This window comes from Carassius auratus, unplaced genomic scaffold (genome assembly GCF_003368295.1).
Source record: "Carassius auratus strain Wakin unplaced genomic scaffold, ASM336829v1 scaf_tig00216608, whole genome shotgun sequence".
NCBI lineage: Eukaryota > Metazoa > Chordata > Actinopteri > Cypriniformes > Cyprinidae > Carassius > Carassius auratus.
The window spans coordinates 226,307-248,484 of record NW_020528660.1 but is presented as its reverse complement, the minus strand read 5'-3'; the positions used below and the strand labels follow the sequence as shown (position 1 = coordinate 248,484).

At 35.7% G+C, this 22,178-nt stretch overlaps 1 pseudogene; it reads right to left on the bottom strand.

The window, feature by feature from the left end:
* Positions 1-8,040: 8,040 nt before the first annotated feature.
* Positions 8,041-22,178, bottom strand: part of LOC113098679 (NACHT, LRR and PYD domains-containing protein 12-like) — a 110,152-nt pseudogene continuing 96,014 nt past the window's right edge.

Genomic DNA, 22,178 nt, shown 5'->3' with positions numbered 1-22,178 from the left:
CAACTTTATTGTTACTGTACATGTAAGGTACAAGGCAAAGAAATGCAGTTAGTATCTAACCAGAAGTGCAATAAGCAGTAAGTACAGAATATACAAGGTCTATAATATGTACAATAACTACACAGAAAAGTATTATGGACATAATTTACAGATTTTAAATACTATTAGCATGATATACAGATAGGTGTACTATGAACACACTATACAGATGGATTATGTAAAAGTATGTACACTATAGGCAGAACTATGAACATCATTTACACTAGTGCAATGGACAGTGCATAGAAAATATTTCAGTGTGCAAATGGATTACTCAGTGTTCCTGGATGAACAGACAGCAGTGCAAGTAATAACAAGTTCACCTGTCAGATGTAGTGTTGAAGAGGGGGAGGAGTCTGTGTGTGTGGTGTGGGGGGGGGGTGTGGGGGGGGCAGAGTTCAGCAAGGAGACAGTTGTAGGGAAAAATCTGTTCCTGAGTCTGCTGGTCCTTGTCTGGAGGCTCCTGTAGCATCACTGTGGTGTCCCAGTGATGCGTTGGGCAGTTTTCACCACCCTCTGCAGTGCCTTGCGGTCAGCCACTGAGCAGTTCCCATACCAGACTGTGATGCAACTGGTCAGGATGCTCTCGATCGCACACCGGTAGAAGTTCACCAGGATGGTTGAAGACAGCTGGTTCTTCTACAGTGTCCTGAGGAAGAAGAGGCGCTGGTGAGCCTTCTTGACCAGGCTGGAGGTGTTTTAGCCGAGCGATGTTACGTAAGTGATGTAAACGTGATGGCAAAAAAAAAAAAACTTAACCTTGGTGGCGCAAACAACCACGAAGATATAAGAATAATTCTGTTTATTACAAAATACTGAAGATATAACTACCGCCATCTTTTATTTATTTCAACGTTGAGGACACTTTATAAAACCTACAGAGATACCAGACCAACGAAGGACCTACACAACGGGCCGGATTCAATTCAATTCAATTCAATTCAAGTTAATTTGTATAGCGCTTTTTACAAAACAAATCGTTACAAAGCAACTTTACAGAAAATTATGTTTCTACAATATTTAGTAGTAGCTAGTAGTTTGTGCACATTTGACAGGATTTTAGAAAAAATTTTAATAATAATAATAATACAAGACGTAGTCAGCTAGACGATGAACTATCAATATTATTAATTAAGTTATTTTATGATTCAGTTACACATTTAGCAATAATTGTTAGTTCTGTTTGTTGATTCAGGGTTAGCATCATCTGAGGTCCTCTGAGGGTCAGCATCATCTCTTCTCAGGTGTTCTGGATCCAGACTGGAGCTTGTGTAAATCCTAGTTACCACGGGATGTAAATCCCATGGCAAAACATAGAAACAAAATAGAGACATCATCATAGCTGCTGATCCAACAAAGTAAAATTAGTTTAACCCAAGCTAATGAATAAAAAAGCACCTTTGATCAGATGCAACTACACTCACAATTTAAAAGATACATTATTGGAATGCTTGGCGAAAGAGATGTGTTTTTAATCTAGATTTAAACAGAGAGAGTGTGTCTGAACCCCGAACATTATCAGGAAGGCTATTCCAGAGTTTGGGAGCCAAATGTGAGAAAGCTCTACCTCCTTTAGTGGACTTTGCTATCCTAGGAACGACCAAAAGTCCAGCGTTTTGTGACCTTAGGGTGCGTGATGGATTGTAACGTGGTAGAAGGCTAGTTAGGTACGCAGGAGCTAAACCATTTAGGGCCTTATAGGTTAAGTAATGATAATTTGTAACTGATACTGAACTTAATAGGTAGCCAGTGCAGAGACTGTAAAATTGAGGTAATATGATCATATTTTCTAGCTGCTGCATTTTGGACTACCTGTAGCTTGTTTATTGACGAAGCAGGACAACCACCTAGAAGTGCATTACAATAGTCCAGTCTAGAGGTCATGAATGCGTGAACTAGCTTTTCTGCATCAGAAACAGATAAATTTAGCCGGAGCTAAATTAACGTTACTTGTAAATTCACACAGAAACGGTCATCTGTCTACTGGTGTTGAGCCAAAGGTAAACACAAATGTGCTTTTATTCATCGTTTTATCAATCTAATGTTAAATTTCACTTCAGATTAATATTTCAAATGATTTATTTGGATTAGAAAGATTATATATTTTCAAATTCCTCTTTTTGTAATTGTACATATCCCTGTTGGTTTATTTGAGGTGGTTCAAGTTACAGTCTGAGGTGAAATTATGTCTATCCATTTTAACTTAGTTGTTAAAATTGGTCACTAAAACAGGTAACTGTAATTTTTCTTGACCCAATAAGAAATGGTTGTGTTACTTTTTTTTCTACTTTTAAGGATGGCGACAGCAACAAAAGTTTAACTTCTGCTCCGTAATCTACACACTCTAATGATAAGTGTAACACTACTGACTGGTTAGTTTTAGAACTGCAAATACAAATACATTCTGTCACTACATGTGTTCATTCTCGTATTAAAACAGCCTTTGTGGTGTATCCTGGATGCACACGTGAGCCTGTGAAATAAGGCAATAAATCATGCTTTGAAATTATTCACTAAAGACTAAAAATCAGTCTTTTCTGATCATATGTTCATCACAAAATGAGTGCTGTGAAGTTATATTTATAATAATCATTATATTTATTTGTGTTTCAGGGCAGTTTATGATGAGGGTTCTCTGCTGTATATGTTACAACATTTTGGTGCCAGGGACTCCTTGCACAGAACATTTTTCAAGGACACCCTCAGAAATACAAAAAGGGTATTTGGGTGGGAGTATAATTAACATAATATGATTGTTTTATTTATTTATTTATTAAATGGTCCCCATTTTTAAATAATACATTTGTTTAATAATACAGCACAATAAAAGGCTAATTTGCACCAGGCCAGGAAAATACACAGTTGCATCAGTGTATAAGACACATTTTCCTATTAATTTCTGAAATAATTAAAATACTGATAAATAAAACAAACATTAAGAAACTTAAAAACTATAACACTGTAGAGATGTATTTTATTTTCCCTCACTTCAAATTATTTATTTAATGATAAAAAAAAAACAGAACAAGCAGCCTATGTATAAAATAAACAAATTCAGGTGCCATTAGTTACAAGCAGTATTTCTTTTGTTAAATAAAGAAACCTAACAAAATGCACTTGCTATCTCAGTTTCTGTGAACCTGAAAATGTAGAAACACAGTGGTACAGACCATATCATTGTGTATAGACAGACTTGTCACACAAACATGAGAACTATATTTAAACTGTAGATACCTGTAAGTGCCCGCTTATAAGTGTTTATGTTTTGCTTAGGCTTTTTGACATAAAATGAATAATATACATTACTTTGAAATAATTCAGCACATCTCAGACTTGGAGTCTGAAAAATATGGTATAATTTATTTTTTCGGACCCATTTGCTTTGGTCCTGAAAACCAGATTTAAAACCCTTGCATTGTAGCATATTGTGTTCTTTTCATTATTGTGAATGCAGATAATATTTGAGGCACATGAACACTTGACTATTGCATGAATAAAGAATACCATCTTTAAGAATTTTATGCTAATTGCAGCTGAAATAGAAATAAAAAAAATCTTAAAAGGTTAAGCTCCAACAGGTGAACATAATGAATGGACTCAACTAAAGTAAATAGTTTGTTGTTAATTGTTATCCACTGTATAATAAGTGAAACTTCTTTTATTTGTATGTTTTTTTGTGTGAACACACTGTTTCTGTAAGTTTATGTACAAGTAAAAAAAGAAATTGCATTGAAAAAACATGAGTTAATTGAAAGCAGCCTTAGAGTGTTTATTTTGTCCAAAAACAGTATAAATTACATCTAAGTTAGACCTTTTAAGACGTTGAAAATACGTCCACAATAACCACAACTGAACTATATTTCAACTTTCTAGAGATGTTCTGTGGACCTCGATATTGAACGCCCAAAAGATGTTGTAAAAAGACATCATAAAAACTTTCAAAGATGTTGAAAAGATATCGTTTGGACGTTCTTTTGCTCAGTGGGATGTACTTACATCGTTTGGACGTTCTTTTGCTCAGTGGGATGTACTTACAAAGGTTGTATGTATGTGCCACTGACAAACAAGCAGAAGAAAGAAAAGTAGAAAACCTTACTGATTGTGAGTGAGATATTGAAAATATATGTATGAACTAAAAATATATGCTATTTTCAGCAGTCATTGCTCACTAAAATGAGCACGGACAATCATGAATTTTAGAAGAACAACCTATTTCATATCTTTAAGGAACGATGACTCAGATTCATTATGCTAACATGAATGTCAAAGATGAAGCTAAATTAAAACTCTTAAAAATATGAAGTTAAAATAAAAACTGCTTATTGCAAGTGAATACAACTCATTTATCATGAGCCCATCATTTGGCAAGGCAGAAAAACATTCAGTCTACCTGAAGGAAGACTTATTTCATTGTAAGTTAATGCTGTTAAATAGAGAGTAAAAAAAAAAACTTTAGTGGAGGCTATTCTTACATGTAGAGCTCATTAAATAGAAGTACAAATCCTACACCAGAAACAACCTACGCTGTTTTATTAATAAACAAATGTTTTCTTGTCGTCTGCAAGATTAAATTCACAGTGCTGACTCTCTCCACATGGATGCGCCTTTAAAGAGAAATGTAACCTTCACAGATTACTTAATGCTTTCGTTTTTAATTGATTCATTGTTAAATTAACACATTTCTTTGTCTTTATCTTTCGATGCCATCTGACCATTCTCAGTCCTTGCATGGGCCCATGGGAAAAAGTAAATGAACATCAAGCCAAGTCTGCTCACAAACTTCTTCCAAGTTTATTATTACATTCACACATTATATAGTTGCATTGCAAGCGGTTGTGCTTTAGTTTATCCAATGAGATATGGATTACATATGTTTATATAAGTTATATAAACATACATTTGATCAGGAATTACTGGACATACAAGGAATAATGCTGGCACTGAGCCTTTCAACTTCCTGCAAAGGTTAAACTGAACTCAACAACCTGTGCCTAAAAGGTCCCCCCACCAATCTTCACAGATTCACCTTTAGGTATCATCTGCGCATGCGGGTATACATTTGGATAAAGAGACATAAGACTAAAGCATAGAGAGTGAAAACACAGATGGGAGAAAGGAGAAAAACATAGGACAAGGAAAGGGAGGGCAGGAGATAAAGAGAAGACAAAAACACTTATATGTTGCAAAAACAGGAAACATCTGTGGAAGGAGTGAGTAGGAAGGGAGGAGGGATTGCAACCTCACAGCAATATCTGACAGAGATCATGAAATAATCTAACATTCGTTTAAAAGACATTTCAAACTTTCTGTAGATATATTTCTCATGTGAGACACCACAATTTTAAGTTATTTTATTATCAGAAAAAAATTCAAGTGATCGAGACGTCTCTCTGTCATGCATGCACATTAATAATTTTCGCACAAACATTTGAATATGAATATTACTTCACATTTGCATTATGCATAGCAACGTAAATATGTTTTTACATAAAATTATCCAAAATAAAACCAAACATCTGTAATGAAGATAAAACAAATAAGAATAAATACTGCACATCGAACTCAGCTTCAGCGCTGCACAAATCTTGCACTCTGACATTTTACACACCTGCATTTAAATGCGGCTGCAATTTTATTTTTACCTAAATTATATGAAAGCAAGTAAAGAAGGCTCCCTTTAAAATCACTGAAGTTGTCAATAAATAAAACTCTTTTACATTGTGTGCATTTTGTTGATTATAATGAGAGAACTTGAGTTTAATCGTGAGGACGTTTTATTAATCCGTCCATTCTTTAGAGTTTCAAAGATTTAATAGTGCAGGTTTAATTTATTCATTTCTTGTTTTAGGCTAATTAGGCCTAAATAATTGGAACGAAATTATACAGTGCCTCACATTTTACTAAAATAAAGGAAATTATTTATAAAACATGCAACAATTTCATAATCAGTGTACAGAAAAATATATTTTTCTCAAGAAGTTAACTGTCAAAATAAAGGACAGGTAACGAATAACAAAATGCATGCCGTTTTAAGAAATTTTAAAATATAAATTAAAATATAGGCCTAGTATGTGAGAATATTGACATTTTGCACTTTTAATGCTCCAATGCAAATGGCCCAATGGCCTAATGGTTAGAGAGTCAGACTCCCGATCGAAGGGTTGTGGGTTCTAGTCTCGGGCCGGATGGAATTGTGGGTGGGGGTAGTGCATGAACAGTTCTCTCTCCACCTTCAATACCACGACTGAGGAGCCCTTGAGCAAGGCATTGAACCCCCAACTGCTCCCCGGGCGCCGCAGCATAAATGGCTGCCCACTGCTCCGGGTGTGTGCTCACAGTGTGTGTGTGTGTTCACTGCTCTGTGTGTGTGCATTTCGGATGGGAAATGCAGAGCACAAATTCTGAGTATGGGTCACCATACTTGGCTGAATGTCACTTCACTTTTTTTTCACTTTAAACCACAATTTATTTTGAATAATATAACACATAATTCATATAATATAAATAATACTGCACACCTTTTAAATGTATCAAATCTCAAATATGGTTTAAAGCTGCGGTAGGTAACTTTTGACGCTCTAGCGGTTAATAAACAGAACTGCCTGCGTCTTGCGGAAGAACATTGTAGCCGGAACTACTTCTCTCTGTTTATGTCTATGAAGAATCACAAAGGTACTGGGTTACTCCGCCGCGGTATTCCCGAAGCAATCTTAAATAGCCCGAATATAAACACTTATTATAGGTGCACCCTAGTGATTCAGGACAAGCCAAAAACACGGTTTGGAAAATGGATTCATGGTGTACCCGCTTATTATATACATGTTTCTACATTTTGAACACAAACAAAGTTACGGACTGCAGCTCTGATTGGTTGTTTTTTACCGGGAGCGATGTATTTCTGCAAATAGCAATAGGACACTGGGAAGAGCCAGAGGGGCATGATTTTTTTCACAGATTATCTGTCTCATATTCTACTGTCAGGACATAATGACAGGTTTAACAAATATGTAAAAAATAAGTTCCCTACTGCAGCTTTAATACCATGTAGCTAAGAGAAAATATAAGCACAGACCCAGGCACAGGCTTGACATTTATCCTGCTTGAATTTGTTGTAAGAAATGCACATAACTTCAAGTAATAAACTTTCATATGTGAATATTAGATATTTTAACTATTGTGTTTTTCTTTCATTTTCCCTGACTGCAGCTGTCAAATAATCAAACTCGAAGGAAATGAAGTGAAGCTCTGGCCATATTTAAGCTCTATTATGAAGTTGTAAGTTGTGTTTGCATAGAAAGACCAAACTAGCAGCTTATAAAATCTTGACATCAACCCTTTGCAAGCACGCAGATTTAAGGTAAAACTTGCATCTTTGCATTGGTGGTTAAAATTAATCTTTGACAGTTTAGCAAAAGGTTTTGCACAAATTAGCCAAAAAGACAGTGGTGCAGGGTGTGTGATATATATCGTCTGTGATCATATTGTAATTGCTATTCTAACGATATGCAATGAAGTCTGGTAGATTACACTAGTACGTGAACATTTAGAGTGTGTTCTTTTACTGTTTGATTCAGTCAGCTAAAATGCACACAATTGAAGATATGGGGCAGAAAATGTATATATTTATATCATTTCATATAGGAAATCAATATCACATGAACAGTGCCATATTTTCAAAAATCAGCATGATTACATATAGATTGTTTTCTACAACAGTTCAATAAACAAGAATTGAATTATGAGACTTGCATTCTAGACACCATATTGCCTGTTTTTGCTCTATTTCGACAACAAAAATAATTCCAAACACAGCCACCATAGCACAGTTTTGCCTCTCTACACAATGATGGTGTTTCGTTCCTGAAGAATCACCAGTTTATATGATTCGGTTCAATCGCAATGACTCACTTATTAAGAGACTTTCTGACACCTACTGGCAGTTTTAATTTCACATTTAACGTATCTGTTGATTTTATTAATAATGTTTTTTTTTTCCAAATAAGTATTAAACATTTTATGTCTTTTATATCAAAACATTATTTATGCAATTGTAACTGCAGGTCAAATGCATTCATGTCCTGCATTAAACAGTGGGTAAATACATTGAAGTCCCTCTTCTGTGTTTCCTCTGCATTGAAAAATTTAATTTTGTTGATATAGATTGATTTTATGTTATGAAGAGACTCTATAACATCCCACTGTTACTGATTCATGCAGCTCAAAGAATTATGGGTAGAATCTCTCGTGAGACTCTTCTAATTCATCAGCAGTTTCACTGATGATCCATAAGAAAAAAAACCAACCCCAGGATAGAGCGTCTGAGTGAATGTGGTCTGGACTGTGTGGATGTGGCTCATTTTGTCAGAGATGCTGTAGAAGGATAAAGTTCCTGCTCTGTGATCCACATACACTCCTATTCTCCTGATGATGGACTTTACAGGGAGATCTGTCTCTATGTTATTGTGACTGAATGAGTAACTGTCAGGAGTGCAGATCAAACTCCAGGACTGATCATTATATCCAAACTCACACTCCTCACCCCGTCCCTTCCTCCTGATGCTCTTATATGACACTGATATCCACACACCATAATTTCCACTCCATTCAATCTCCCAATAACAGCGTTCAGGCACGCTCTCTCTACACAACACCTGACGCACATCAAATCTGTCTGGATGATCAGGATACGGCTGGTTCTCTTGCACACCTGTCACTTTTCTGTTCTCCTCAGACAGAACGAGATCAGTTTTTGCTGTGTTTGGATCCAGTGTGAAAAAACAAGCATCTGAATACAAGAACAAAGACATTAATAACAACAACAATCACTACAGCTGTGTATGTGTGTGTTTAGACCTACATTTCTTTAGTCCTGGTGTAATCCTGGATTCTCCTCCATTATCCACACTAAAAAACACACAGAGTCACAATCAGTCAGTGAACAAATTGCTGTTGCTATGCAGTTACTATACAAGGTACTCAGGGGGGTTGCTAAGGTGCATTGAAGGAGATGATTGAGTGGATGCCACTGATCATATCCTTTCTTCAATATATATATATTATCTCATTAATATTGTGTTATTATGAGAAGAGGATTGAGAGGATGCTGCTGATCATATCCTTTCTTCTATATATATATATAATCTCATTAATATTGTGTAATTATAAATCAAGTGTTTGATCAGTATTTAACCTCCAAGATTGTTGTATGATTTAACTAAATAAGTAAAAAGTCATCTTTATACATATAGATAGATGCATGCTGCTTACACAGATATATATTTTCTCCTTTAGAAGTGTTTAGAAGTAACAGACACGAGCATATGTGACCCGTCACGGAAACCAGTGACACAAGTCGGCAGCACAACTTTCGAGCAAAATGAGAAGTGATTTTTTTTTTTAAAATTGGTGATTTTCGTTTTTTTGCAGAATCTGTTAGTTGATATCACAAAGAAGCCTCTCCGTGTTTGAGATAGCAGTATTTGTATATTTGAAAGCGTATATTTTGAGGTTGAAATCAGCTAGTTTGTCGGAGATTCTAGCACGCAGTGGGGCGTTTCATTGTCTGTCTGTATTTCCATACTGGATAAGCCGGCTTTTGTTTCTTTTGTTATTGCCCCCGTCCTCCGAGGGAAGCGTGGCTACTTAGTATGCAGCGCTCTGGCTTGCTGTAGCTGATATCAAAATTCAGTGAAGATGTACGCCGCAAAGATGAACGCAGATGAGCTGAACCATGGCCGTTACACCAAAAATGCTTTGAAGTACTTCTTTGACAAGCCGGATGCTTATAAACAAGCACTCACTGATTCTGAAGACAATCTGAGTGACGATGAAAGCGGCATAATAAGACTGTATAAAATCCCTAATCTACAACTGAGCGAAGATGACCACGAGGAAGAATGTATTGGACTGGTGTCAGACGAGTTGGACCGTAAGATATCAGAGGCTATTATCGATAGTAACATTTGATGGGGATAAAGACAGAGAAATGGGGAAAATCCGTAACATTTAGAGGCAAACAGACGGACAGTGCAAACTTCGGAGATGGTTACATCCACAAAGAAGACCCCGGGGTGAGTTTCCATAAACATCAAAGTTTGTCGTTTTGTGTTCATTCTAAGAACACATACACGTTATCTCATGTTTAGTCCATGTTTAGACCTTCCCATATCTACCTATTGTTACTAGCTAGCTCATCGGTTATCACAGAATCCTGTTAAAAAAAGTCCTAATGCTACACCATGAAATCAATTCACCAAGTTTTATGTAGAAAACCAGCAAATAACAAATAAAATTAGCATCAATATGTGCTTTTTGTTTACATAAACATTAAAATAATAACATTAAAAATGATGGCCACATTTGAAAGATTAAAGATTTTTTATAAAAAGATAAAACTCACATATATCAAGCTCTAAATCATTTTTTATAAAGGTAAAAAAAGATAAATTCCTGACATTTACAATGCACATTCTCCTTTATTATTAATAGTATGCAGTCAGATTTTTCCCGTTGTGTCTGTCGTTGCTATGCAGGGGGTATGGCTTATCTAAATGAGATGTGAATGAGCCCCATTGTCACTCGCAGCAGTGAGAACTCCACAATCTTCAGAGGCTATTTCCTGCTTTTTCAGCTTTTTTGAGTGCCTACCTTCAAATGGCCACAACTTCTCCAAATATTATCAGATTTCCATGTGTTACACATCGGTTGGAGACTACACTTTCAGAATCTGTGAATAACTCAAAATGCCCCAGAACCAACTTGTGTCCCTACTTTCCGTGATTGGTCACATATGTGAGTGTATTCCTTCTCCTAGGGTCACAAGGTCAGCTAAAAGGGTCAGGAGAGGCCCTTCCTCTACGTGCGCTGAGAGGGACGAAAAGAAATGTAGCACTATGACATTTAGAAATGTATACTAGGTATTAAGAATCCTGTTCTAGCCTGTATTTCTATTCCTCAAGATTAATGTTGGCCTATTATGTGTGTGTATCCAACCGTAGTGATAAAAGACTTGCCAGTGCTTCGAGGACCTTGAATTGTAGATATGGGCTTGTGTGTGTGTGTGTGTGTGTGTCAGCACCTATGTTCTGTACAGAAGAATAGTTTCTGCTGACATTGCTGACATCTGGACCTGAGATGAAGTGTCTTCGTCACCCGTGCTGACGCCGGCTACAATCATTGGAGATATGCTGAAGATGTTTATGCCCATATGTGAATATTGTCTTCTAAGTCTATCAGATTGCTGCTGACCAGCGCTTTGTAGCAAATAATGTCTTCTGTCTGGAGTATAACTGTGGTTGATTTTGTATTGTACTGGAGAGCGGCCTACGAACTTTGTTGACAGTATTGAAGCTGACTTCTGTTTATGAAACTGCAAACTATTTTCTTCAAGTAAAATTATTATTATTAATTTAATTAATCTCTGACTCCTGGTCTTCATTGTGACAACACCTGGTCCTTGAGTTATAACTGTAATTCCCCTAACAGCATGATGTGGTTGCTTTGTGGTTGATAATGTGTTCAGGGTGGTTTCTAGAGTATTGCTATGTGATTGCTAAGGTAGTCAGGGTGGTTTCTATGTTGTTGCTATACAGTTGCTAGGGTACTTGGGTGGTTGCAATGCAGTTGATAACATGTTCTGGTTGGTCGCTATGTGGTTGCCAAGGTACACAACATGGTTGATAGGGTGTTGCTGTGCAGTTGCTAGAGTACATGGGGTGGTTGCTAGTAGGGCTTTGCATCACCAGTAAAGTCACAATACGTATCCCAATAGGGGACTGCAATGAATTTCACCTCAGCAGAATTAAGTAAAACAATGGTTTATGAAGCATTGCATACTGTAGGACCACTGCAAACTGTAGGCAGAGCAGACAGTCAACCTCTGCATTATGTAGAGCCTCCAGAACTGTATAATATCAGTAATGGTGTAGTATTCACATTTCAACATTGGGCACTCTTGACCAGGTACAATATTCTGATTGTTTGAATCTTGTTTTAGTAACACTTCCCAGTGTGCGGTGAATTCACAAAGGGAGGTTGCACATTTAAAGCGAATCTATTCTTCAAAACAGGAATTCAACGTTTTTTTCAGCTGTTGTGGTTATCACAAAACATCACACACTGTTACTCACAAGGAAATCTCGCTCTCAAAATCACATGAGATATAATATGTGCAAAACATTGCTTTTAAAATATATATATATATATATATATATATATATATATATATATATATATATTCTCCATTGTGTTTTCACTGTATGCTCCTCTTTTAAAATCAGATAGGGGGTGAGTTAAAGTACTGTTTTGTTTTGTTTGAGCAGCTTAGTTAATATTTTAATGTTCAGAAAAGTCTAAATATTGTTGCATAAAGATATACCCAAAGACACTGAAATGTTTAATCAATAAAACCTAAAAGCTCTTCATGCTCAACTTACTTGAATTTGTCCAGTGAGCAGTTTGGATCCTCCCGTTTTTCCTGGAGCAGCTTGACTCCTGAATCTCCAAGGTGATTATAACTCAGATCCAGCTCTCTCAAGTGTGAGGGGTTTGAAGTCAGAGCTGAAGATATATAACGACATCCCTCCTCTGTCACCATACAGCCAGACAACCTACAAAAACATACAGCAGCAGCCCACATCACATTAGTTTGTTTGTTCTGTATATAACATTGTTGAATAATCAGTTCAATACAAAAATGATACAACACAAAGTATTGTGCATATTTGTTGTTATTCTGATCTTGTCAGTTGAGTCAAACGTGTAATATTCACAGAGACAGAACAGTCACTTTATGAATATGTGCAATTAGCTTGTTTGTGTAATGAAAATCGGATCATTTTATTTTAAAGATGACCGAGAAATGCGCTGAGGAGGTAGAAGCATAGAAACATATACTATTTTCACAAGCCTCATTAATACAAATGTGCTGATATGAGGACATTCTCAGACCTCAGAATTAGTTCTCAGTCATTTGACTGGTTGAAACATTCCTTTTGGCTGCAAATTACCATATTTAATATTTATAATATTCATTTTTAATTTATGGATAATGATTTGTGATTTGTGTAATTTTGTGCTTACAGTTATGGCCAAAAGTTTTGGCAGTGACAGAAATTTTGTGTTTTACAAAGTTTGCTATTTCAGTGGTATACTGAAAAACGATGACAAGCATATCATAAGTTTTAACCCCTTTGCGTGCAAACATCGCTGACGGCCCCAGTTTATTATTGTTTCACTTTCACAGCACATTAAACATCACTGTCTTACTTCATCTGGACAAACTGTGCATCAATGGAAAGTTTAAAGACTCAAGCTTCGATATTTGACCAATATTTTGATAAAACATTGTTGCAGTGACAGATATTTAGTGATTTATGTCAGGAGTGCAAAATAATAAATCCGTATTATGCCACATTTTGAATAGAAATTCACAACTCACTCATATTCAGTCACGTCAGCAGCGGTTTATTTGTGTTCACATAGACTCACTGAACAGCGTCAATAAGGATTTATAGAGCACAGATGCATATCTGCGGAGATATATGGATATATTTACTGATGTTTACTTCATATTTCTTCAGACAGAATCGTCATTTCTATTCATTTTCCACGGATTTACGCGATCTGATGATAAACAGCCTCTCCCAGCGATCTCTGTGTGTGCGTGCAGTAGTCACAGCTCGTGCGGTGTGTGACTCATACTCTGATTGGGTCTTTCAAACGTCAATCTTAGAGTTTCATATCTGGACACCGCCCCATCGTGTCACATGCTTCCTGCACACTTCCTGGTAGTTATCTGGCCAAAACAACACTGAAACACCTCTGTACACACAAAATATCCGAATAATAAACCCGCGATTACGATAGTAAAGCTTGGTATGAGAATTTCTTGAGATCTGGGGCGTTTTTATAAAAAAAATCGAAAATGTACATCGGAAATGCTAACTTGTGCAGCGATGAAAAAGGCTACAAATAACATATTTTTACAGTAGTAAACGACCAAATTCCACCCCTGATCGCTAAAGGAAGTTATTATAAACACTCGATCGGGGTTTAAAGTGAGTTTTGAGTAGAAGTGTACTAATAATTTGATAAATTGTCAGATGTAGCTTGATGCTAACGTTAGCACCAATGCTACTAATAGCAGGTGCTTTTCTTCTTCATAATGCATTTTTGTCTCAATAATTCACGTAAGGTCGTAAGAAAATGTTTTGTTGTATTTTTATAGTAAGACTTTTGATAAATAAGGGCTAAATGCAAAGAGAGACTGAAGTGAGATCGCTGCTTTGTTGCTTTGTAAAGCCTGAAAAACCACAATCAAGGCTAATAAAGGTGGAATAAAAACAAAAGAATAATGATAAAAGAATAATGCGGATAATGTGTCATACTTGGCGGAGGTGTGAAAGAACCGTTTGGTGAGAACAATACAATCATGATTCGGGCAGTTTTCAACAGTGAAACATACACAAAGAGAACAGGAAAGTTTACATGTGAGATCTTAAAGAGATGACAAGGGCCATAAATCAATCTGATTAGCCTTCTCTAAAAACACACATGACATGGCCTTAGAAAATATTTCATAAAATTCACAGTTTTACAGATTCGATTATGACATTTTTTATGAAGTCTTGGAAGACTTGTGGCCTTAGCTACACTGTGTTTTCAACTCATTTCCTACATCAACATTTTTTTAAATACATTTAAAACATATGTTTTTAATATTTTTATTTTTGTTTTTATGTTTGAGCTTTATGATCCTCTCGCTCTAGAGAGTCGTCATGCTGAGGCCTCCATTCTTAAGAGTTTCTCTAATAGGGGTTGAGTGCTAGGCTTCCTCTCGTTTAAGAGAGTCATCCTGCTAAAGCATCCACTCCCTAGAGCTCCGCTTAGGCAGTAATGTGAGTAGTAGGCTCTTTTTATTTGAGTCCCCACTACATGCCTCTGGCATTGAGTGTAGTTAGGTCTCACTCAGTTTAGAGAGTCTTTATGCTGAGACCTCCACTTTTTGAGCTCCAGACTCTGGCGGATGAGTTAGTCTATGATGATTAGAGCTTAAGCCTGTCGTATAGCCTAGCGCGTTCTCTAGTAGAGATGCTGTTCCTCAAGTCCTGATTTGGGGAGACAGTTACCTAGGCACTTATCCCTCAGCATGGCAGCATTGGTATACCATTCCCATAGCGCTCTCTAGAGGATGCAGTGTGAAGTTCCCTTTCAAAAGCGAATGTCTCAGGTTACACATGTAACCATAATTCCCTGAGAATAGAGAACGAGACGCTGCATCTCTGTGCCATGCTTCGGTATCATGCCCTTGTCTCCTCAGACATAAAAAGAGGATGATGTGTTCTATAGGTGCCCATTTATATCCACAGTCGCTCATTTGCTTACGTCATAGGCTTCCGCCTGCCAATGTCAAGTTCATTGTTGTTATTTCATTCAGGCTTCTGACACCAGTCACGCTGACAGGGTTCCCATAGCGCCCTCTAGAGGATGCAGCATCTCATTCCCTATTCTCAGGGAAACATGGTTACATGAGTAACCTGAGACTTTTATGTCACCAACATTTTAATGGTTTGGAACAAATTCTACCAATTAAAATCATCTAATTAACTTATAAAAAAATAAATAAATCAGGAATACTGTTTTGTGTATTTATATAATGATAGTTTTTCCCTAAAGAAATGGTAAAATGCTTATTAAGTGACACTCTTGAGAGCATTTCTAGAGATCATGTTTTGTTCATGCACTCATATATTGAGGCATTAGAGACTAAAAACACAGCAAACGTCATGTGCGCTTCAGTATGTGTGTAATAAATGAAACCACGGATCTGCACCTTTCATGCACACAGAGACATGCAGATACTATCTTTGAATACTATCTTATCTGAGAAAAAGGAAAGTTAAATTAACTTAGATAATGTTCCCTCTTAATTTAAAACTTGACTGAAATGTGTTGTTAAAGCTCTGTATAAAGCTGTTTTTCACCCCCTTCCCCGTTTCCCTGTCCACTTCATCTTCCAAATTTTCCAGTAGGTCAGACTCCAGCATTCCACTGCTTCACAGAAAGCTGGGGTTTGAGGTCTGATGTTGCAGTGTAAACAAGAAAGGGCCTGAGATTATTTCAGTGCAAAGAAAAAACCAAGGAAAGGACCGGGTTCTTTTTTGAGTCTTTGTTTTACTAACCAAATTCAGGAAGAAGCACGTGCGGATAATTAACACGGCCAGTCCATCATCAGTAATTACACCATCTATCCAAACAGCACTAGAGAGAACCCCTATAAATAATTAAAGCAACCTTACCTTCATTATCTCTAATCTAGTGTTGTCACGGTACCAAACTGTCATTATTCAGTACCAATACCAATGAAAATCTACGGTTCTATGGTTTGACTATACTTTAGGCAAGGTAAATTTATTTATATAGCACATTTCGTACAAAATGGTAATTCAAAGTGCTTTACATGAAAGTAAAATAATCATGAAGAAATAAAATAAAACTTTTAAACTTTTAAAATGAATTAAACATTTAAAAAAAGTTAGAAAATGATTTTACATAAAAAAAATAAAATAGTGAAAATATAGTGCAATCAGTTCGGACATTGCACAGTGCTCATTCAATAAATGCACAGCTAAAAAGATGCGTTTTGAGTCTAGATTTAAATGTGACTAGTGTTTTAGCACATCTGATCTCTTCTGGAAGCTGATTCCAACTGCAGGCAGCATAGTAACTAAAGGAGGACTCCCCTTGTTTTGTGTGAACCCTTGGTATTTCTAACTGACTCGATCCTAGTGATCTGAGTGCTCTGTTAGGTTTATGTTCAGTGAACATATCTGCAATATATTTCAATATACTTAGTTTGGATTAAATTAATTTTCAGTGTAAATATTTAAAGGATTTTTAATTTTAAAGCCAAGAATAACAATTAAGTTAGCTTAAAAATTATAAATCAAAAAGCCCAGAACTACTTTTATGACTGACCCCTGTTTCACACCGCAAGCGTGAGTGGAGTATTTTTTTTTCGCCGTCCATATTAATCAATGAGTGCATTCACACCGGGACCAGGAGCAGCGCATGAGCATCAAGCAGGAGCACCGCGTGAACAGCAGTGCAGCGGGGGTTTCGGCGTCCGGTCTATTTTTGCTGTGCTGCTCACGCTCAATTAAAGTGAAAGCACACTTTAGATGGACAAAATAAATGTGATTTAACACAAAACGTGCTCAAAATGCACAGAATAAGCATGTCAAGAGTTTTAACAACAATGCCAATGTCTAGTGTTTTAACAATTATGCCAGAAACGACAAGTATAACAAACATGTATTTACACATTTCAACTTTAATTAATCATTTTGTGTGAAAGTATGGTGTATTGTTATAAAAACAAATGTTGAAAGAATTATACCCATTGTTTGAAATGGTTATACTGTCTGCCGAACACGCTTCAAAGCCGCTGCTGTGATGCTGTACTTATACGCTTCCAAGTGTGAATACTTGCGAGAGTCTGCTGCTGCAGTGACGATGTAGTTGCGCGGACATGCTGCTCGCGCACCGCTTACGCTTACGGTGTGAAACAGGGGTGATACACTAAGTAGACATTCAAAAGCACGTACCGCTGTGGCGGCGGTATAAAGTGCATTTGCAGCCTTTGACCACTGAGTGGCGCTTTAACCACAAGTTATTAAACAAGCGCATCAAAGCACATTTTCGCTAATAGCCGTCAGTTTTGCCTCACTGATGTGTTAGATTTGATGGCTTCAGTCAGGGAAAATTAAAGAAAAACACTGTAGTTAAAATATTCAATATTCAATATCCACAGACGAAAGTTTGGTACTTAGGAAGTTATGCGCATTTCTCAGAACGAGAAAGAGAGTCTATGCTTATATTTTCTAAGCTACATGGTATTAAACCATATTTTAGATTGGACATATTTAAAAGGTGTGCAGTATTATTTATATTATATTAATTATATGTTATATTATTCAGAAATTGAGAAATTAATATTAATAAATTGTTGCATGTTTAAATGTGAAGCACTGTATAATTTCGTTCCCATTATTTAGGCTTAAATTTGCCTAAAACAAGAAACGAATAAAATTACACCGGCACGATTAAATCTTTGAAACTCTAAAGAATTAATAAAACGTCCTCACGATTAAACTCAAGTTCTCTCATTATAATCCACAACATTCACACGATGTAAAAAAAAAGATTTAGTAATTGACAACTAAAGTAATTTTAGTGTAATGTTAGAGTCTGCGCTGTGGATCATTTCAGAAAGATAACAGCTTTAACACCAGTATTAAAGACGTTTTAAAATAAGTTGAGCTCAAAACTCACTCTTAGTTAGTAGCAAGTGTTTTAAATAACTTTATCCGATGTGGATTATAATCACTAAACAAGGCAGAAATATTTATAAGTGATGTAAAAGACTATGCACGCTAAACATTAACGTTACCATAGTAAACATGGTAAATATGACCGCTTGGATAAATCAGACGTCAGCTTCTTATTCTCTATCACAATTGTGTATTTTATCTGTCGTCTCGTTTCGTGAGTTTAGCTCCACGTTGCATATCATCAAAATATAATAATGATTTTTGTTCGGGAGCTTTTATAAAAATAGAGAGTCTGCCCTGCTGATCATTTCGGAAAGATAACAGCTATAACACTAGCATTAAACACTTTTTTAAATAAATAAAGCTCAAAACTCACTTTCAGTCAGCAGCGAGTCTTTAAAATAACTTGATCCAATGTGTATTATAATCACCATACAAGGCAGAAATATTTATAAGCGATGCAAAAGTCTGTGCACGCTAGGCATTAACATTACCATAGTAAACATGGTAAATATGACCGTTTGAGGAAATCAGACGTCAGCTTCTTATTCTCGTGTATTTATTTAGTAATGTATATTATCTGTCACAAGCCTCATCTCAAGAGTTTAGCTCACGTCATAAAAAAATATAATAGCCTAATGTTTTTGTTCAGGAGCTTTTATAAAAATAGAGATATTATCATTCATTCTAAATGTGACGGCTACCGTGGCTAATAAACAGAAAAAGACTCGACTGAATAAGCAGGCTATTTTCATAAGCGTTAAAAATAAATAAATAAAATAGAAATAAGTGTATTTATGTGTGATTAATTTTGAGTCCTGATAAATTAAATCAATAGCCTATGATCAATGTATCACTTATTCTACATCGATGCTTTTGAATGTGAATATATAACAAAGCATGCAAACAAACGGCCGCTTTTATCATCTTCGTTTTGTGATCGCGCATGTTCCAGTGACTTTTTCTGATAACTTCTCTTTGTTGGTGAAATGATGAGTTTGCATGACGTTGTTCTGAGAGGCGTGTAAAGGGCGTGTTTTAGTGACGTGCAGCGGTGCTTCAGGCTCCTGTGGAAACCCTGCGCTATTCTGGCCTCGGTGCTATTGGCCCGGAGCTATGAGCCCCGCCCGGCCCGCTTTAAGCCCTGGCTCGCACTGGCCCGACAGTGAAAATGCGGCTTGATACCAGAAACACGCTCCGCCTTCACTCCGTGAATAAAGTATTTCAGTATGTTTGAAATTATATGTTCATAACATAAAATATAAATCAATCAATCACCTTTATTTATACAGTGCTCTAAACAAAATACATTAAGTCAAAGCACTGAACAACATTCATTTGGAAAACAGTGTCTCAATAATGCAAAATGATAGTTAAAGGCAGTTCATCATTGAATTCAGTTATATCATCTCTGTTCAGTTTAAATAGTGTGTGTGCATTTATTTGTAGGCAAGTCAATAATAATAATAATAAAAAAAAAAATAACAGGAGAGTTTCAAAGTGGCTTAAGCTATGTGTAAACTTTTTTCCCTATATCACATGCCAAACTAATCTTTAATTGCTGCTTTCTGCTGTGAAAATTTAGTTTGTGATGAAAATAACATCTTTGTCAGTTATTTTATCTAAACAGATCGATTAGCATCAAGATATCACAATCAGATAGCATGCTGCTAATGTAGCACTGTAAGATTACATTTGTTTGAACGCATTGTGAAAGTGATTGAGTGTGTATCTGTTAAAATCATGCTTTAACCCGAAAATAATCAGTAAAAGAAACAGACAAACTCTTAACATCCCGCTCGACTCTTGCAGTCAACCTTCTGATCAAGCTAAATATGTTGGCTGTTGGCATGAATTTGACTTGTGATAAGAAGCTCATATTCAAGTGTATGTGCAAAAATTATTAATGTGCATTAATGACAAGGAGGCGCCATCTCATCACTTTAATTTTTCATGATAAAGAATGTATAATTTTTTAATTAACAATATCGTGGTGTCTCACATAGGTACATTAAAAATATATCTACAGAAAGCTTTAAATGTTTTTAAACGAAAAGGAATATGTAATGTATGAATGTTGCATTTCTCTCGTCGGACAGAGAGCCAGCACTGTGAATATAACCCAAAAGTCCTATATAAACCGGTTCAGCAAGTGAAAGCCTGATAAAACGGTTTGTTACTGGGCTGAAACATGCCTGCACTCAGCAGCACTAGGCTAATATTTGTATTCATAATTTTCTCGCAGCCCATATTATTATTTTCACAAGACCGTAATGATAATAACAAATCATCAATTAATAATTAATCATTATTTTACGAAAATCATTGTTATTTGTGATCGTGGATGTTTGCCGGAGGCTTTAAGACCAAGCGGAGTCCTCTGTTCCCGCCTCACAGCGTGCGGGTCTCCGAGGCTTCACTGTCAGCAGTTTGACTTCACTGAATCAGATTGAGGCGAACTTATTGATCATGAGCCCAACATTTAGCAAGGCAGGAAAAGTCTAACGGAAGGAAGACGTATATCATTGAGCTAATGCTGTTAAACAGAGAGAGAGAAGTCTAGGACTATTCTTAAACTTGGAGCTCATTATATTGAAGTACAAATCCAAACACCAGAAATGTTATGCATTTTATGAATAATGAAATGTTATGAAAATTATGCATTTTATTTATTCACATGCTGTATGGTTGAAATAATATTTTAGTTCACAACTTTAAGTTCCGTTGTTTAAAAAAATGCTTTATTGGCTAATGTTTCATAAACCTTCAGTTGTTATGCTCTAAAATCCATGCCATTATTAATTTCACAGTAATTTTACCATCTAAATGACTAATCTTTAAAGTCTCAATTCTATAATGGTCAAAATTACTCAGGACAATGGTATTTTTAATGACATTTTATTATTATTATTATTATTATTATTATTATTTAAATAATTGTAGCTTACATAAATAGGTTAAACAAAACAAATATTCGGATTGTCCCTTATTTTTTCCCTTGTTTTCCTAAAGAATAAACACGTATTTTTTACAAGAATAAACATGATAACATTATTAATTAATAAAAATAATTTAAGCAATTAAAACCTTTTTTTTTAACTTTCATTTAAATACTATTTATCTAACTTTAAATTCTCAAGGAGTTTATAAGTAAAAAAAAGTTATAAATGAACTTGTGTTAACAATATAATTAGAACTAACAATATAATTTGATCTTTTTAAATGAACAATTCCTGTATAAAATGGGACAGCAACCTTTATATCAGTGGTTCTCAACCCTTTTTTCCAGCGGGCCGCATATGGTCTAAGTGCAATTCTACGCATATTATTTACATATTACGTCAGCAATACAAACCAACCTGATTTATAATATTATAGCCCTAACTAGTATGATATATAATCTATTACATTCATTGAAATTAACTAATGGAACCTTATTCTAAAGTGTTACCGAATTGTTTATGTATTAATGAACATGAACAAACAATGAATAATACATTTATTACTGTATTTATTCATCTTCATTAATGTTAGTTAATGAAAATACAGTTATTCATTGTTAGTTCATGGTAATTCACAGTGCATTAACTAATGTTAACAAGCACAACTTTTGATTTAAATAATGCATTCGTAAATGTTGATATTAACATGAACTAAGACTTATAAATACTGTAGAAGGATTGTTCTTGCTTAGTTCATGTTAACGAAAGTAGTTAACTAACATTAACTAATGGAACCTTATTCTAAAGTGTTACCAACAATTCTACTCCCCATAAATAAAACACATGATGCTGTCGGGAGCTGACC